General features: G+C 41.1%; 1 protein-coding gene across 1 annotated transcript in view; it reads left to right on the top strand.

Annotated features, from left to right (window-relative positions):
• LOC144770848 (putative DBH-like monooxygenase protein 2) overlaps nucleotides 1–14,612 on the top strand; it is a 138,202-nt gene that overhangs the window by 115,732 nt on the left and 7,858 nt on the right. The window lies entirely within an intron of this gene.

Below are 14,612 nucleotides of genomic sequence, written 5' to 3'. Positions count from 1 at the left end.
TTTCCAACCATCATATTTCATCATCTTCAGAATAAACATATAAGTGTTGTCCTTGTTTCCCTCCTAGATATTTTGATAATAATGACTTTTGCTAAAATTAGGTATCTTATGGAAATCTATCTTGAGGGTGCCTTAGGATATCTCCCATAAAAAGGCAAACAGGTTACCAATTGCCTTTATTTGCCTTGTTTCTAGCGGAGAGGTAGCCCCCTAAAAACAAACTGGGACTTATTGCTGGCAATCATAGGGTACACCAACACAAAACACCATATTGAAGAGTAAACAAATGATGGAGAGCACCTCCTGAATCCTGAACAGTTTACATGTGGGGCTGCTGGTTTTATGTTGCACTTTATAAATTATGCAGAAATTAAAAGGCATGTTCTGTGATTAACTGGTATTAATGCCATACGTTATGCTACATTATTTTTGAACAATTATTAGGGGTATTTATACAACATGGATTTTAATGCCTCACAACAGAACACATTGCTGCAAATCTTGCAGATACTAATTCCCACACAATTAATAAACTGCCATTGACCTCAGAGTCAAAGTTTTGTGGAAAGTATATATAATTTTGACCAAATCTTACTTCAACATTTATTGTAGTAAATATACTGCTACACTGCTACTTTTGTGAGCATTTTAAATCAGTGCTCACTCTCTCTCTCTCCCTCTCTCGCTCTCTCTTTTTCTCTCTCACTCTCTCTCTCTCTGTCTCTCTCCCTATCTCTCTCTCTCTCTCTCTCTCTCTAATCACAATATTTGGGTTTGGGGTTCAAAGGTTGGGGAGAGAGTCTACTACCTGCAAATTCGGTACATACAAATACATCTGTCTTCTTCCGACCGCTATAGCTGAGCTGGTTGTAAGAATAGGGTTGGAGTATGTACAAAAATTGTTTCCAGTTTTTATTTATATCAAGAAATCATTCTCCTTAAAAGCAGTTTATAGTCAGATTGATGGTATTAGGTTTACTTAGGAAGTACAAATTGAGATTTGAAAAGTAGTGATGCATGGTGCTGAGACAGGGTCAGGGCTCACCATCTGACTTTTGCGAATTTTGAAAAAAGGTTGAGAGGGCTATTGATTGATTTATGTGTATTTGAGAAATTAACCTAGACAGAATTAAATAGTGACTCCCAAGAATGGTCGTATCTCGATAAATATATGATCCACTGACTTTACCTGAAGCTTAATCACTTTCTAGAGAGATGTGATTATTATCACCAAAGTCAGTGTTTATTTTAGAATGCTCATGCCACATCTGTGCATGGGCTGATAGAAACAGTTTTGATTGTACAGCATTAGGATCTTCGAGAAAGCCGGTGTTATGACTAAAGGGCAACAGGGATATGTTATATGTAGTGTAATGATTCAAAATTGAACTCTTATCAAACAATGCTGAAGATATTACTTTGCAAGGAGTCATAAATGTAGTGCAACCACATCTCTCTGGCATGATAGGGAATATTTACAATGTGAAAGACACTACATGCAGAATGTCCTTAATTTCCTATCATAGGAAGCATTTGGTAAATATTGTATGATTGCTGTTAACATTTCTATGTATTTCTGAGGAAAGGTTAGCTGTAGATGATGTAGGAGTTCGGAACCCAGACAGTCAGGCTGAAAGAGAGCTAAAGTTGTGGAAGAATAGTATTCCTTGGTTTCCGAATAGCATGTACAATATGCTAGGAAGTCTTATAAAATGTGACAGAAAGCATCAACAGGCCAGGATACCACATCTGCCTTGCTCCAATGAGAATGTCCACTGAGAATGTCCAATGACAATGATCATGGATGCCAAAGTCCAGAACATCTTCAACAGAATTGACGGGAGGCATATAATGATGCCCCTAACAATCATATTCTTCCAAGGCGCCAGAAACAGATGATCACAGGCATAGTGTTTTGTTTTTGCTGCAAGTAGACCTTCACGAGATTCAGTCAAAGTGTTAGATATTTTGCAAACTATCTAGATTCAGCTCTTAATTGTCCTCCTTAGATCATTTGTACCTTCATTGCATAACACTGGGAGATGATAAATTGCAAGGAGAACAATGTGTCTTATCTCTCTCTGCCAAACCTATTGGTCTTACCTAGAAAAAGTGATCTACCTTGTTCCCTTCTGCTCCACCTAAACTGATGGATTTTTGTCCCGAAAGCTTTCAAAGCACCATGTGAAGCACTAACATGATACCAGTGAGTATCAGTATGATTAAACAGTAAAAGATCCCAATGGGTATTAAAGATTTTTAGCTTTTGAACTCTGTTTTGCTGCCTAAACTTTAAGGGAAGCTTCCCTAAATACTGTATCTTGAATTTGCAATAACTCCTTAAAAAAATATTCATTGTGTTTATAAGGTCCATTCACCAGCCTAAAATATGAAACGCTTTAGACCACATTACAATTCTGTTTTCACATTTCGTCAAAGTCTGTGCCAATGGAGTTCACCATATTCTTGCAAATGCTCATATGCAAATGGATGCTTGAGATCAAAGAGGTGTAACACAACATCAGGCTTAATAGAGATGCAATTATTCTTGCCAAAGGGAATTGCTCGAATCTGAATCCTTGGGTCCCTCTCTGAAACAGAACCCTTTCAAAGGAAAGTGGATCAAGTCATTAGCAGAACAATCTAACCTGGCCAAGTAATTTGATGTAACACTTAGGAAAAGAACGAATAAAATTTAATATCATGAATTTTTGCTCTACACAAATTGAAACTGTCATTCAAAAGCAAAAAGGGCAAGCACCGCTCTTGGCACAAGCAGGGTGTTCAATTATCAAGTTTCCAAAGGTGCCGAACTGGATATTATTTAAAATGGGCTTGTTGACAACACTGATAGGCCAAAGAACAGAAGGAGGGGTAGGTTGCATATACCAAGAGCAGCATGTTTATATGTGTAGAGGAAACATCTGAGGTGGCAGAAGCGGAAGCATGAGACTTCTATGGCATGTCTGTCAGCAGTGATTTTCTACTAGTATTGAGTCTACAAGTCTGGATAGCGGTACAGTTTAGAGCAATATGATGAAATAAGGTAAATCACAACAAATCTGAGATTCTGAAAATGGGATTTCACTAAACAGTATGAATTATATTGGTGTTAAACCTACACCGAATTGTAAGATATCAAGAGATGCACATTATAATGTAGGATCTTACCCATGCACTGACCGCACTTCTTTTGTTGGAAAGTAGATACCCTTATTTCTTCATTTTTATATAGTGATTGAAATAGATAAAACAACCAATGATATGAGAACAGTGAGCTTTTCCCAGAATTCTATTTTAGTATTGGCTTCCACTATGTAAGAAGCCCCCATGTTTAATTATGTAGTATTAGCAGTATGAGATAACATGTTCATTTTAGTATTACTCCAACATTTAGTTCTGTAACACTAACCCAAACACATTAAATACTGAGGTTTTCTAATCTAGGCAATGTATGGATAGATAATCAGAAATATTTTGTGTGACAAAATCCAACGGCTATAAACACTTTTAGGATGGTTTTAGTGATATTTAAATAACTATGGGGTATATTATCAAGGGGTTTATCTCGGCTTTTTTGGCTTTAAAAGCCAAGAAAGCGGAGATAAAATTATCTCCCTATTACCAAGCTGTCGCTAACACCAGTTAGTGACAGCTAATAGGAGATAGCGACCATCTTGGGCCCCGCTTTGCATGTCAGTGATATTTATCACTAATGACATGCAAAGTGGGCGTGCCAAGATGTTAGCGACTGGAAACAGTCGCTAACATCGCTATCTCCTATTACCAACTTTTGGAGATATTCGCGCTAAGCGCGAATATCTCCAAAAGCTAACACCTGCCCTGAGCAGTTCTTCACCATGTTATCCAATGGGAGGTGGATAACATGGCTAAGAGCATTTGCTCGATAATGCATGAATATCGCTGACTTTTCAGCGATATTCATGCATTGCGGCCGTTTTTTATCGCATTTGCGATAAACCTTGCTAATAGCAAGGTTTATCTGCGATAAAAATCGCCGATGTGCGGCGATAATTTTTGTCTCTAAACAAGTTAGAGACAAAAATTATCGCTAGTTGTTGGTAATATACCCCACGTATCCTTGTGGGTGAAAATCCAATTTTTATGTTAGTTATATTAAGAGAATATTTACATTTGTTCAGCAGATCAATGATGAGTTTGATATCCCACAGACTTAATTTTATAAATATCTATTGATATACCCAATCTTCAACAAAAGGAGGTGTTTGATCAGGCCATTTAGGCTGAGTTATTACCTAATATTTTGCCTTCTTCCTCCTATTTTTTTCTGACTTGTTTTTGTTGGCTCTAGGACGCTGGGCACTTTACCACCTCTGATCAGTGCTAAAGTGCATATCCTCTCTGTGTAAATTGTGATTATGATTGGATATTTATAATTGATATATTGTATTTACCAGAATGTCCCTAACAAAGTGCACACTGTTTGCTCAGGGCTTGTAAATCCAATGCTACTAGTGGGCATGCCATTACAGTGTATATCACTACAATGCATGCCATTACAACGCATTACCCCTACACTATCCAACACTTACCCTACTGTTGTAGACACTGGAGTGGAAATAGTGTTTTTTACCCCTACACTATCCAACACTTACCCTACTGTTGCCTTAAAAGATCCGAATGTGTTGTAATGGTATGCGTTGTAGTGGTATGCATTGTAATGGAATACATGGTAAATGTAGTATCTAAAAATGCATTGTTATAGCATGCGTTGTGAAATCATGCATTGTAATGTATGTTGCGATGTAAAAACTGTCTTGTAAAGGCATACACTTGTAACTTTCAATTAAGGAGAGATAGGGATTTGAAGATTGGGCTTATTGAGTTCAGAATTTAAACACAGATCTTTTAGTAAAGATGATTTTAAAATTGTGTGTTTGAAAATGCCACTTTTGAGAAGTGGGCATTTTCCTGTTTAACCAGCCTGTGCCTCTCCCAGCCTGTGGAATCACAATCTGGTTTAGTCTGATAGGGGGTGGTATGTGCTTTCACTCTAAAAAGTCACACCCAGGAAGTTGAGGCGTGTCCCGCTTATCCTGATGGCCCATCAACAGGCTGATGGGCGTTCCTGAGCGGGTGGTGGGAGGAGTTCTCACTGACCCTTTGCTTTGGGCTGTGCCTGGCCTCCCACAATGCTCTCTCTAACCCCTTGAAGTGTGTATGGAGCCAAGGCGGGGCAAGAGATTGTGGACAACAAATTATTTGCTATGATGTACGCCTACTTCAACGTCCAAAACGGGTATAAGTATTGGACCTAAAACCCCCGACTTTTAGAACACTTCTGGACTGAGGACTCTACCAAGAAAGAGAACTGAAGAACTGTCAGGAGGAGTACTGTCCCTTTGCTTTGTGTTACTTTGCTGGGTTGGTCTGCAGTTAATGCTTCTGTCTGTGGGCAGCGAAAGGACTGGACTTTGCTTTTGAATCATGATTTTAAAGTTTCTCCAAGGACTTGTGTGTGCTTGTCTGCTATAAAGAAGTCTCAGCGACACAAATGACAACCAGCAACTGATCTGTGTAAGCACTGGATAGAAGCAACACAAAGTTTTGCAAAGCCTCTTGGAGCCAACGCTGGATGAAGCCAAGCCTCTCCAAGTTCTGCCGCACAGCTGACAGCTCCTCGGAAACCAATGCCGGTTGGCGCAAATTCCTGCTGTGCAGCTTCTCAGAACCGACACTGTGCAATGAAAACCCTCACCAAGTCCCACACACAGCTGACAGCCGGATGACGTGAAGCCCCTCTAAGCCTCGCTGCGCAACATCTCAGAACCGATGCTGGATGACACAAGCCTTTGCAAAGCAACGCACCATCTCCGGTGCACAGGGCATCGTACCTCTGCTCAAAGTTTTCCACTGCAACCCCCGGTGACCAGAACGGTCTTGGATTTTGATGCATGCTATCAGCTTACAGTCCGGATTCCACACAACCCATCCACTGTGTGGAGTAGAACTGATGCATCTCCTCCCCATGACTTCAAAAACGTACACATCACTGTGTTTTCCGATGCTTCCCTCCTCTGCAGCTGTTTTTCTTTGCGGCTTTTGATGCATCTAAGGTACTTTGTGTAAAATCACCACATCCATAGAGTTTTATAGACAGAATTGCTTAAACCTTGAAAAGGTTATATTTTGAGTTATGTATGTTGGGTTTTTGTTGTTTTGGTCTTGTTTGATTTAGATACAGATTTCTTATTTTTCTAAACTGCTGTGGTGTCCATTTGGAGTGTTTTCACTGTGTTAATGTGTGTTTTATACACACATACTTTACTCATTGCCTCTGAGATAAGCCTGACTGCTCATGACAATCTACCAAAGGGGTAAGCAGGGGTGATCTTGGGTGTGCAATTCCCTTACACTGACTAGAAGGAAGGGTCCCTACTTGGACATGGTGCAAGCCACTGCCAACTAGAGACCCTCATTCCTAACGGGGGATAGAAAGAGCTCCTGACTGTTTATTGGAAATATGCAGGGGAAGTGTTGTCTGGAACTGGGGATATGTGTGTGTCATTTAGAGGAAGACTCAGAGAGGATGTTTGCATATTTCCATGTTTTTGTTGAGGCTAAGGAAGATGAGATACATACAAGGATATTAAAGTCATCAAATTGACAGAGAGGTGAGATTGGGTTAATCATTATTCAGAATGGTGAAATAGTGATTACATCTGCACCTACATCTATTTGATTCTTTCAACACACCAGCTTAGATTGTTAACTGTTATACTAATAAAGGATCCTTCCATCCCAGATGTAGATTTCAAGAGGCAGACTGAGAGCGAATGTTTACCACTTGCCCAGCGATACAAGCTTTTTATGGATGAGGTATTTATTAGAATTATATTAAGAATGGGGCTTTTTTAAGGTTTGATGATGTATTGATAATGCTGGGATTTAATAGGGGTTTCAAGTGTAAGATTTGGTTCAGAAGAGAAATAATACTGCACAAGATATCAATGAGTTGAGTAAGGATCAATTGGATGTTTCCGATGTTGAGAAGCAGCTAAACTTGGACAGCCCCACAACATTTCTTAAATGTGTTTGGGAGAAAGCACAGGTGTATATGTTGGATTTATTGAATCATTAAAAACTGACCGCAAGACCCCTAACATTGCACATGCATGATTGGAAATTATAAGCGCTTTAGGTATTATGTATTATAATTGTAAGAAAGTGTACCTTGAACTCTGTAGGGCATAATAAAGAAAAGATGAAAACTGTATTGAGACCATCTGTTGTTCAGTTGAAAGAACTACTTGACATTAATGTTTTCCCCAAAGGTGCAGCTGCCACGCTAAAAACAAAATGTAAAGGCACCACAACCTAGTAGCAATTCTATTTCCTCTGACGCTTCAAAGATAACCAAATACCTAAAGAGAATTTAAAAAATGTAAGTCAAAGTCAAAACTGCTTTATTCGATTTTGATTATAAAAACCATAAAAGCACAATAAAAAACAGATCATATTATAAAAACGTTTTTTACCATAAAAAGGTTAATACACATTGTCATAATTCATGTAAGTACAATGGCAATGAAAATGAAGGTCATTAAAAACATTTGCAATAACTTGCGGGATTAGTATAGGTCAGTTCATTGAGATCCTATATCTAATTATAGCTTTTAAGAATGACGACATAAGAAGCATAGTCAGTTAATCCTCCAGCATTTGTAATCTCAAAAGTGCTGTTCTACATTGTCTCAATCCCCATTTTTTCATCATGGGAATTAAAAATCTTCTCCTTGGCAAGGTGAAAAATTTACAAAAAAGTATGCAATGTAACAAAGATTGAACAGAAGTATCATCACAGGGACATAATATCAAATTTTTAGACCAGGAATTTGCTTCTGGGAATGTAACCAGTCTGAAAAAAGTCCCCCCCGAAAGCATGTTAGTAGCATACGAGAATAACAACTTTGCATCTGAATGAAGTATGGCTGAATCTCCTGGCATTTGAGCATCAAATGATTTTCCATGACTGAGGTCTTACATTTCTCTGTTAGCCAGCGTTTGTTTTCTAGAAAGAGTAAGCACATTTCTTTCAACTTCTTCCTTGAATCAGTCTCTAAGCAACTCGGGGAATCAAAATATTCAGGGTGTCAAATATCATAAAATAATTTCTTTACATACATAATCCAGGAGATTCTTGAAACTCCCTGGAGATTAAGACAGTCCTTAATTATATCTCTATTTAGACCTGTCTCCTCAGTAGACCATACCTTATGCCATAGGAGAAGAGGATTAACTTTGATGAGGTCTAAAATATAATGTAAACCCAGTTCCTTGTGGCATACATAGGTAGAGGTGGACCCTGGGGCAGCGAGTAGGTAATGAGGAATGCATTCTCACAAAGTTGTATATTGTTAGTTTCTGCTATTCCCCAAATCCCTACCCCGTATATGTTGCTGTGGAAACACATTTAGATGTATATATGTCCACCGGCACTGGCACAGGTCTTCCACCCAGCTTATTAGCATAATTTCGAACGGCCCCAATTGCTCGCGAGAAAGCCAGTTTTCTCGCCTGACCCGCTGAGGACCAGGTACCTTTTTAGTCAAAGTTGATACCCAAATACGAAAATGTATCAGTTGTATCTATTTTTGAATTTGAGAGGAAGATTTTACATGTAGAAGTTTTATTAGTAGTAGAGCCCATCGTGAACGTTTTCTTATGTTTATTTTTAGACCTCTGTCATTCATATACTTAGAGAATTTTTAAGCGATCTTTGGAGGCCAACTTGGGTCCGTGCCATAATTACTGCATCGTCTGCATATAACAAAATGGGGACTGGGGTATTCCTAATTTGTGGGTAATCCTGCTTATTATGAGTAAGATGGGAATCTACATTGTTAATATATATAAATTAAACAGAAATGGAGCGAGTATGCATCCTTGTCTGACTCGTTTATTTATGCCAAACTTGGAGGTACACTCATCCTGATTCCCAAACCGTACCCTCGACCCAGCCCCCGATATAACTCCTTGATAAATATCAGCAGATTTGGTTCCACGCCCATTTTCAGCAGTATGGCCCAGAGTTTATCGTGATTTAAACAGTCAAAGGCCGAACTTAGGGCGAAAAATGTTAAAAATAATTTTTCCTTTTTTGCCGCTACATACTTGGCTATAATCAGCGCTAAATTCAAGCCTTGCTCTGTTGTATCAAGTCCTGCCCTGAAACCATATTGGAATTGGGAAAATATGCCCTTTTCTTCAACCCAAAGCTGTAATTTATTTAATATGACCCTCCCGGCAACCTTCATAAGTGAATCCAATAGGGATATTGGACAATAACATTTTGGTTTATTAAGGTCACCTTTCTTAAAAATAGGCACCACAATAGCTTCTTGCCAGGAGGAAAAGAACCCATGTTTGTTACAACTGTTTAGGACGTTTGTTAATAGTGGGGCCCATAACTCGGTATTACATTTGTATATATCTACTAGCACCCCGTCCAGTCCTGGGGCTTTCCCTGCAACACTATCATTAATGGCAGTTTGAACTTCCGCCAGTGAGAATTTGATGTTCATTGGAAAAGGTGCCTGCGGTACAGTTTCATCTCCTTCAATTACATCTAGTCTCACATTCTAAGTTTGTGTCATCTGCCTGGTAAAGATCTTTAAAATAGTTGACCCATCTGTCTTCCGTGATTGCAACTTCTATAGTATCAGTTACCTTACCTGCAAAGAAAGGGGCGTTTACAGCCTTCCAAAAACCAGTATTATCCTTAGTTAGGCAGGCTTGATGTAACGCCTGCCAGGCTTCCTGTTTCAACTGGGTCTTGCGGGTTTTAACTGCACATTGATATGCAGTTCTGGCGAGTCTTACTTCAACCATACTTCTCGGCTCACTTTTTAACGCCATCAATAAGTGAGCATGGGCCTTGCTGCAATCCGTGTCAAACCATCCCTGCGTCTTAATTTTTCCTTGTTTCTGAGTCCCTGTGAGGAGTTTACGTATTTCTTCAGAAATTCTGAGGAAAGCCTCAGTAACCGGGCGTAATCACCAGTCACAGTTAGAAATGTTTCAAATTCGTAATGTTTGTTTTTGACAAGGGTTTCAAGAAAGGCCACAGGCTCTACTTTGTTTCACTTTATAGCATATCCATTCGTCTTTGCGAGGCTTAGTTGTTTTTTTACTCCTTGCAAGAGAAAAGGATATGCTATTTGGAAGATGGTCGCTCGTTGCTATGTCACATGATTTATAGGTAAGGACATGACAAAAATATCGATTAGATATAAGAGCGAAATCAATTACTGATTTACATCCCCTCCAAATGAATGTCGGCTCAAAAGGAACCGGAGGAGGGCATAATTCATTTGCGAAGCCCAAGTCTAATTCGAACATCAAATCATTAAGGTAATTGCCCAAGGTCGTATGGGAGAAGTGTGCGCGGAGTTTGTCTCTATCTGTGCCCAAGCCATAAAAGCCCAGGGGGCTAAGTGCGGTACAAAAGGGGGTGGTGATGGATGGAGCATCTGAACCAATCAAACACTCACACCCAGTCAAAAGATCTGGGTTTAATCCATCACCGTTCTTTAGCCCACTCTGCCATCCCAGTTCAGACATGGCTATATGCAAATCAGTCTGACCCTGTGCCTCATGGGAACAGTCCAGCCCGAGCTGCCAAGCCATGCCTTCCCTGGACCAGAAACAAGCTTCCGAGGACCGGTTTCTGGCAATACAGCCTTCTTCAGCCCAGCTTGCTTGAATCCAGTGGCAAAGTGAGCAAGGGACTCACGTCTGAGCATACCCTGCCACACTTATGGCGGCCAAAAGCGGTACAAAAGGGGGTGGTGATGGACGGAGCATCTGAACCAATCAAACACTCACACCCAGTCAAAAGATCTGGGTTTAATCCATCACCGTTCTTTAGCCCAGTCTGGCACCCCAGTTCAGACATGGCTATAAGCAAATCAGTCTGACCCTGTGCCTCATGGGAACAGTCCAGCCCGAACTGCCAAGCCATGCCTTCCCTTGTTCGTCATGTCTGGAGTTGTTACGCCACTGTTCTGACTTATAATTACTGAATAGTCAGTGATGTTTGTATTTAGGCATCACTCTGGGGTAACAGACAGCGCTATATTGCCTAAAGAGAACAGTTTAGCAAATGCCGGATCTAAGGAGAGGCGGCGCTCTGTCAGGTCGATTTCACGAGCTAGTACCGATGTTGCTCTTACAATAAATTGGTCAAGTGTACTGACCACAGAACCTCCCGGTACAGCCTTCTTCCCCCTTCCTGAGCAACCGGCCATATCAGGTTTGTTCAGTAACTGCAACACGACAAATGCAGAAGAAATAAGTCTCAGACACAAGTAGATACACTTACTATCATTTTCCGGTCTCTGGCATTAGAAGGGAGGCCCAGCACAGCCTTTCCAGCCCCGAATGGGCTCAAACGGGCCCGCCCTCGCCCGTGTGCGTCCCGTGCTGCGTGGGGCTCGGTTGATTTTTATGCGCCCCCTGGCGCAGAGCTGTGACTCGTTGTGCCACCGGGGATTGTGGGTGTTGTAGTTCCCCGCTGCGGTGATATCGGTGATGGCGGGGCTGGCGAGGTACGGAGAATCAGCGGCCCCGCAGGAACAGGCAACAGTCCCCGCAAGGAAAATCAGATGCAGGATTAACCGATCTTTACTGTAGGAATTATATTGTTAATTATTGAGGGAATAAAGCAATAGTCTTAATGTGAGGTGGAACTGAGTCTCCACTAATCCAAACAAACCGGAGTTGCCCATTAACGCAGACTAGTATCAGGGGCATTAAACTTGAGAATCAACAATGGCTCACAGTGGTATCATTATGAATACAACCATAAATCAGGAGATGTGTGAATTATTCTCCAAGCTATTCCAATCTACAGACAAAGCATACTTGCTCACAAACCAAAATCTCTCACAACATTTTTTAATGCACTTTCATGCAATATGTAGATACATGTAGCCAAGAAACTGAGAAGAAACAGGGAGAGGTAGAGCACAACTTTAAGTGGAAGAGTCTTCCTTTTCTTTTTATTTGTATGCTCTCAGTATCTAAAGGTATGGCTGTTTTTGTGGGTGAGCAATGACCCTAAATCAATAAATGTCAGTGTGAGCTTTGCAAGCTTAGTGTGTTCACATACTCTCAGTAAAATGGGCCCCTAAGAGGTCATCTGTGTAGTCACAGTGGCATTTCCTTTGGGGACCCCTTGCTTGTGGTTTCCTAGATTATTTAGTTGATTCCTGTATGTGATTTGTGCCTCTACTGCAAAACCAACTGCCTTGAAGGTATGTTTTGGAAAATTGGCCAACTTTGTATAGCCTCTTTGGACACCAAAAATAGGAAGCACCTCTGTCTAGTGCAGTTCATCACAATTGAGTTATGACATTGGGGAAACCTAAGTCCTAAGCTCTTTTGAAATGCCACAGGGAGCAAGATGGCGGCTGCTTGAATGCTGTGCGAGCCACCTGCCCATGCACGCCAATATTAATCGCTTTCCTGGCGACACTAAGTAATGCAGATGGTGTTATTTCAGGTTGTTAGAAGTCTGCAACTCCACCTGAAAGGAAAAATCTATGTGGAGCTTATTGAAGCTAAAAAGCTTACTGTACGACTGCTTCAAGCCACGGCAGAGGTGCATGGCGGGTTTGACGCTCGATGATGGTGGAACCAGCAAGTTGTGATCGCTTTGACGGGAAATAAGACGGCTAAGGATTTCAGCAAAGCTAGAGCACCCACAGGAGCATGGGAGCCACTCTCTTCCAGAAGACGTTGGTGGGGCAAAGGTTGGAGGACGCATCTGGCATTAGGCGTGATGTGGAAGACGCAGGCAGCCAAGCAACATTGAAAGGGATCATGTCTAGTGCAGACCCACCAAGAGGGAAACACGCAGTAATCCTATAGGTCTTTGCAGGATGTGTTGGGGCAGCGACAAGAAAGCGCTCCTTGGAGGCTCCGGCTGGGTCCCTTCATGCAAGAGGAATGGCCGCAAATGTATTTTTGGGTACAACTACCATGATAACTGCTCTACCTGATTTAACATGTTTGACATCACTGAGAAATATAGTAGTGGATAAGAATTGTTTAAACCTGCCTCCAGGGGAGATAGGGGTCAGGTCCGGTTATTGTGTCTCTCCATTAATCCAAGCTTTGCCAACTGAAGGCCTGTTTGACTCGGAAAATCAACTCTTGGGGGGGTAGTACCAGCCTAATCCTGGTGGACAGAAGCTGAAAGCAAGGGCAGAGATGCCCGTATGGGGCAGAGACATTTCTTTCTCTTATTGACGTTTCTGATCTATCTGGGGCTAGTGATATATGATCTGATATGGCCTCAGCACCAGACACCTCTGGGGTCTGTCTTGGCGGTTCTTCGGTCATGCCGGCCTCTCAGAAAATATTTTTTTTTAATGGAAAATTGTTATCTGTAGAGCTTGGATGTGAGTCTGATCGTAGCTCTACCAATCAATTGAAATGGGACTATTTTGATTCAAATTTGGTTGTGGGGGGTGGTTCAGCAGCAGGAGGAACCCTGCAGGAAGAACCAGTCTTGAATCTGGAGTCTGAATCTCCCCCCTCGATGGGACTGATCTATTCCACACAGAAAGAAATAAAAACTGCTGCAAGAACTGCATGAGAAGCTAGTGGCTGCAGTAAAACAACTAAATATGGAAGTACCTAGGGGCAAAGAATTAGAACAGACTCAGCTGTGTGTTGCGGTTGCCAAATCAGCGATAGTTGATATTTCAGCAGAAAAGGTCACAGACAAATATTCAGCCTGGAAGGATATTATGTATGAATTTAATGAAAGGTTGAGCCGTCTGCTGGCCATGTGCACAAGACAGAAGTTAACATATGGTCAGATTAGGGAGATTTGAGATCCATTCAGTGGGTTGACCTCGGCATAGGATCCTCCTTTCAAAAATATTATCATCTATTGTATATGAAGGGGACATTGCAAATAGGCCAAGAAATTGATGAAGATAACAAACTGCTGGAGGACCCAAATTTGGGAGAAGAGGTCATTAAGGGTATTCAATCCTTATCTGCTGGGAAAGCAGATGGGACGGATTGTATACCGGGAGAGTTTTATAAGGTGTTTGCCTCCCTCCTGCAAGCTTCTATGAGGGAGTTAAAAAAAAAATACTATCAGAAAGAGAGTCTTTGGGCTTTGGCTAATATAATAGTTTTCCCTAAGAAAGGGAAACCTTCCCAACAACTAGAATCATATCAGCCAATCACTTTGGTTAATAGTGATATTAAAATCTATGCCAAAGTTTTGGCCATAACATTGGCTAGGGTCTTCAAGAAATGAGTCTCTCCAGCTCAACACGGATTTATTCCGAGATTGAGTACAATAGACCATATTCGCCAGGCAATCACATTATTTGATGCCGCAAGGGTAGCCGGAGTTGCTATGGCTTTAATTCTGCTTGACTCACAGTAAGGTTTTGATAGGGTCTCCTGGCCTTTCCTACGGGCAGTAATGGATAAAAAAGGTCTGGGACCAGGGTTTATTACAGCATTCAATCTCTATGTCACAATCCTGTCACCATGATCTCAGTAATGTGAGGGATGTCCGATGTAGTGGCTATAGAACGTGG

The sequence above is a fragment of the Lissotriton helveticus genome, chromosome 7 (genome assembly GCF_964261635.1).
Source record: "Lissotriton helveticus chromosome 7, aLisHel1.1, whole genome shotgun sequence".
Taxonomy (NCBI): domain Eukaryota; kingdom Metazoa; phylum Chordata; class Amphibia; order Caudata; family Salamandridae; genus Lissotriton; species Lissotriton helveticus.
The sequence above is the reverse complement of the archived record's forward strand: the minus strand, read 5'-3'. Positions and strand labels throughout refer to the sequence as shown.